Source organism: Homarus americanus, unplaced genomic scaffold (assembly GCF_018991925.1).
Source record: "Homarus americanus isolate GMGI-L3 unplaced genomic scaffold, GMGI_Hamer_2.0 scaffold5831, whole genome shotgun sequence".
Lineage (NCBI taxonomy): Eukaryota > Metazoa > Arthropoda > Malacostraca > Decapoda > Nephropidae > Homarus > Homarus americanus.
Window position 1 is genome coordinate 47,495 of NW_024719604.1, and position 6,109 is coordinate 53,603.

Sequence of the window (6,109 nt, forward strand, 5' to 3'; positions counted from 1 at the left end):
CTTCATGTGAGCTTATATATACATTATTTTACATATACATAATATAAATATACATAATATACATGCGACTCGACAAATCACAAATATTTTTAGAAAAAACATCAAACACTTTAGTCAATATTGTGATTATTTTCTTCAATAAGTGTGCGACTCCGTGCTGACAAGACCTTGGTGCTGAAGTATAAAGCTCGATATAGGCTAACGAGAAGGTATTGGATCTTACTATTTATACAGTAAGGACTCGAGTTATAAGGTAGACATGTATTGGTGTAGTGTTCGATCCGATGACACACAAAATTGTACTCGAGGAGGATCCAATAGTAAAGGAGCCTTAGGTAGACACAACAACTTTGTGGATCTTGAGGTAAAAAGGCCTGGCGGGAGGCTTAGTTGTTGTTGAATGTTATTACAGAGTGTTGGATGTTACTAAAGGGTGTTGGGTGTTACTAAAGGGTGTTGGGTGTTATTAAAGGGTGTTGGGTGTTACTAAAGGGTGTTGGGTGTTACTAAAGGGTGTTGGAATCGTTTAAAAGGCGTCGCATTCTTTTAAAGGGGGTTGGATTCCTTTAAAGGGTGTTTGGTGTTACTAAAGGGTGTTGGGTATTACTAAAGGGTGTTGGGTGTTACTAAAGGATGTTGGAATCGTTTAAAAGGCGTCGCATTCTTTTAAAGGGGGTTGGATTCCTTGAAAGGGTGTTTGGCGCCACTAAGCCTCAACCGTGCCATCTGCTACTCTGATACAATTAGGAGGCCGCGTCTTGGTTTTGTGACAAGATCCGCTCTGGTGACGCTTAAGGTAATGATGGAGAGGAGGACGGAAAAGTTACAATGAGGGGAGGATAGAATTACCAAGATAAGGGGGGAAGAAAGGAGAGGTAAGGGGGAGGGGGTTAAGATGAGAGGGGATAGGGTTACGATGAGAGGGGGTTAGTATGAGGGGGAGGGGTTAGTATGAGGGGGTTAGTATGAGGGGAGGGTTAGTATGAGAGGGAGGTTAGTATGAGGGAGGGTTAGTATGAGAGGAGTGAGGTTAAGTATGGGGGAGGTTAGTATGAGGTTAGTATGAGGGGGAGGGTTAGTATAGAGGTTAGTATAAGGGGAGGTTAGTATGAGGGGCAGGGGTTAGTATGAGGGGCAGGGGTTAGTATGAGGGCGGGGGTTGGTATGAGGGGCAGGGGTTAGTATGAGGAGGGAGTTAGTATGAGGGAGGGGTTAGTATGAGGGAGGTTAGTATGAGGGGGGGGTTAGGGTGAGTGGAGATGGGGAGACACACATGCTTCATTAGACACATGAGGGACGGGATCCGTTTTCTATGATACTTTACTCAACAGACACACATACCTGCAGCACCTATAAGTCAACAGTAGTGTGTGTCGCACACAGGGTGCTGAAATGCGTCTAGTGTGGCAGCACTATGTTAGTGTTAAGGTGCAAGCGCTGCTTGCTCCCTCTCGCTTTCAGCTACGGCCGCTGGCTAGCCCTCATGGCCAAACAGGGAAGCAACTTGCATAAGTCTTCCCCTGCCAGTACACAGCCTCTTCACCATCAAGACTCCTGCTGTGCCTCCTCGGAGCAACACAACACTGGGTGCCTCGTGGGCCCAGGCTAGACCAGCAGGCGATGTCGGAGTAGCAGTGGGCCCCAGAGGAACGGCACATAGACCCACTGGCATGGACACGTCCTGTCGCCTCTGCCACGCTGCCCTGTGGATTAACCTGGTAGGTAAGGCTCGGTGGCCCCGAAAGAAAAATCTGCGGTGGAGCCCGCATCAGGCAGACATGCTGACAGAGCTCCAACAAGACCCCAGCGGTGTGAGGCGGAAGAGGTGACCACCGTGGGAACCCAACGACTACACCGGAGGACGAAGGCAATGTCTGACGGACAGGCTACTAAGGCGAAACCGAACAAACTGAGCTATTGGCAGTCTATTGCAACTCTCTCCCCAGTCGTTGCAACACTTGCACCACTGGCTCAGAAAAGGAGAGCCAAGATGTGTGGTTGCAGCCTGCGCCCTGCCTCACCATAAAATCAACTCACGGGCAGCCATCACCCAGCTCATCATCATCATCAAAAACCTCTATACCCCAAAAGTCCTATGGCGACGAACGAGTGGCGATGGGGACAGGCAGAGATGACTGCCGGGAGTTAATGATTCACGCACCCACACACACACACACACACACACACACACGCATAAAGTTGGATGCGGTGGATTTCAAACTGAACACAACAACACAACTTCGTTATTAGTTATTTCCATTCAATCTATATTCTTCAATTAACAATAAACTTAACCATTTTAGGTTTACACAGAAAAGGATATTACATTATGACAGCAATAGTGACACTGGCGGCTCCACATACCTCCCTATAAGGACAGCAGGACTACCTATGTCAACCCAGATGCCAGGGCTTAGTAAGGAAATTTTCTCTAGTGTGTTATATAGTTCAACACCACGATATTGTGCAGTAAGGGACAGATATATTCTTCGTGTTGTCTGATCCTTCTCTTAAAGGTGGCGAGACATAACCAAATATTTACCTCGGCTATATATGAACAGATGGTACGTCTGTCTGCTCAGCAGCTGTGCCCACCAGCCAAGACCCCTCTCCGCATACATAAGTACAAACACCACTGGCCGCCCTACTCATACGACGTGTGTATGTGTGTGTGTGTGTGTGTGTGTGTGTGTGTGTGTGTGTGTGTGTGTGTGTGTGTGTGTGTGTGTGTGTGTGTGTGTTCGCCATATTAATCGAACATTTTCACAATGATTTATTATTTCTCACCATTACCTAACCATCACAGCTCAGGAACTCCCAGTAAATGATTGAAGTGACTTTGGTAAAAAAATCCACTTATGTGAGGACAAAAATATGACTGTATTCATTCGTGTGTGGGCGAGAGAGGTGGAGGAGGAGGGAGAGGAGGAGGAGGAGGAGGAGGAGGAGGTGTTCAACAGTGGTGTCAAGGGGCGAGGTCAATGGGGTGCAAGAGGAGTTAGAAGATGTCAAGGGGTGGAGTCATGGTGGTGTCCAGTGGATGTCAGTGGGATGTCAAGGAGTTGTCGATGGGATGTCAGTGGGTGAGTTAAAGGGTTGTCAAGAAGTGTCAAAGGGGTATCAAGAAGTGTCAAAGGGTTGTCAAGAAGTGTCAAGGGGTGCTCAAGAAGTGTCAAAGGGTGTCAAGAAGTGTCAAAGGTGTCAAGGTGTCAAAGGAGTGTCAAGAACTATCAGAGGGTTGTCAAGAAGTAAGAAAGAGGTGTCAAGAAGTGTCAAAGGAGTGTCAAGAAGTGTCAAAGGGTTGTCGTGTTAAAGGGGTGTTAAGATGTGTCAAAGGAGTGTCAAGAACTATCAAAGGGTAGTCAAGAAGTGTCAAAGGAGTGTCAAGAACTATCAGAGGGGTGTCAAGACGTGTTAAAGGGGTGTTAAGAAGTGTCAAAAGGTTGTCAAAAATGTGAAAGGGGTGTCAAGAAATGTCAAGGAGGTGTCAAGAACAGTGTCAATGAAGTGTCAAGGGGGAGTTTGTCATTACCACGACGTGTCATGAAATTACAATACACTGCCATTAATTACAGACGTGAGTGACAGTAATTACAGGTAGAGAAATGTGAGCCTCTTAATGGTAACAAATAGCCAGTCCTTCCTGACACCACGTTTCAACCGCCAACACGTTCCTTACACCGTCAACACGTTCCTTACACCGTCAATACGTTCCTTACACTGTCAACACGTTCCTTACACCGTCAACACGTTCCTTATACAGTCATCACGTTCCTTACACCGTCAACACGTTCCTTACACTGTCAACACGTTCCTTACACCGTCATCACGTTCCTTACACCGTCAACACGTTCCTTACACTGTCAACACGTTCCTTACACCGTCAAACCGTTCCTTACACCGTCAAACCGTTCCTTACACTGTCAACATGTTCTCACACTGTCAACACGTTCCTTACAGTCAACACGTTCCTTACACCGTCAACACGTTCCTCACAACCGTCAACACGTTCCTTACACCGTCAACACGTTCCTTGCACCGTCAACACGTTCCTTCACCAGTCAACACGTTCCTTACACCGTCAACACGTTCCTTGCACCGTCAACACGTCCTCACACCGTCAACACGTTCCTTACACTGTCAACACGTTCCTTACACTGTCAACACATTCCCCACACAGTCATTACGTTCCTTACACCGTCAACACGTTCCTTACACCGTCAACACGTCTTACACCGTCAACACGTTCCTTACACTGTCAACATGTTCCTTACACTGTCAACACGTTCCTTACAGTCAACACGTTCCTACACCGTCAACACGTTCCTTACACCGTCAACACGTTCTCAGTCAACACGTTCCTTACACCGTCAAAACGTTCCTACACCGTCAACACGTTCTTACACTGTCAACACGTTCCTTACACTGTCAACACGTTCCTTACACCGTCAACACGTTCCTTACAATCGTCAACATGTTCCTTACACTGTCAACACGTTCACAGTCAACACGTTCCACACCGTCAACACGTTCCTTACACTGTCAACACGTTCCTTACAGTCAACACGTTCCTTACACCGTCAAAACGTTCCTTACACCGTCAACGTTCCTTACACCGTCAACACGTTCCTCTACACCGTCAACACGTCCTTACACCGTCATCACGTTCCTTACACCGTCAACACGTTCCTACACAGTCAACACGTTCCTTACACAGTCATCACGTTCCTTACACCGTCAACACGTTCCTTACACAGTCATCACGTTCTTACACCGTCAACACGTTCCTTACACTGTCAACATGTTCCTTACACTGTCAACACGTTCTTACAGTCAACACGTTCTCACAGTCAACACGTTCCTACACCGTCAACACGTTCCTTACAGTCAACACGTTCCTTACACTGTCAACACGTTCCTTACACCGTCAACACGTTCCTTACACCGTCAACACGTTCCTTACACCGTCAACACGTTCCTTACAGTCAACACGTTCCTTACACAGTTATTACGTTCCTTACACCGTCAACGCGTTCCTTACACCGTCAACACGTTCCTTACACTGTCAACATGTTCCTTACACTGTCAACACATTCCTTACACAGTCATTACGTTCCTTACACCGTCAACACGTTCCTTACACCGTCAACAAGTTCCTTACACTGTCATCACGTTCCTTACACTGTCAACACGTTCCTTACACTGTCAACACGTTCCTTACACTGTCAACACGTTCCATACACTGTCAACACGTTCCTTACACAGTCAACACGTGTCCTTATTATAGAATGGACATAGATTCTTTGGAGAGAGTACAAAGAAGAATGACAAAAATGATCCATAATATTAGAAACCTTCCATATGAAGAAAGACTGAAGAGCTTAGGCTTACATTCATTAGAGAGGCGTAGAGTTAGGGGAGATATGATAGAGGTGTGCCAAGTGGGTAAGTGATTAACAAGGGTAAAATGAAGATGTTCCTGAAGCTCAGTACAACGAAATAACTAGAACAAATTATTTTAAATTAGATAAATTCCGATTCAGAAAGGATATAGGCAAGCACTGGTTTTGGTAATAATAGAGTTGTGATATGTGAATAGACCAACGAGTGCTATAGTAGGATCGGGGACGCTAGGGAGCTTCAAGACGAAGTTGGATAGGCACATGGAAGTGCTGGGATGGGTGTGAAAGGGATCTGCCCTGTATGGGCCAGTCGGCCTCCTGCAGTATCCCACTTTCTTATGTTCTTATGTTATGTTCTTATGTTCTTATGTTCTTACACTGTCAACATGTTCCTTACACTGTCAACACGTTCCTTACACTGTCAACACGTTCCTTACACTGTCAACACGTCCCTTACACAGTCAACACGTTCCTTACACAGTCAACACGTTCCTTACACTGTCAACACGTTCCTTACACTGTCAACACGTTCCTTACACTGTCAACACGTTCTTTACAATGTCAACACGTTCCTTACACTGTCAACACGTTCCTTACACTGTCAACAGGTTCCTTACACTGTCAACACGTTCCTTACACTGTCAACACGTTCCTTACACTGTCAACACGTTCCTTACACTATCACGTTCCTTACACTGACAAAAAGC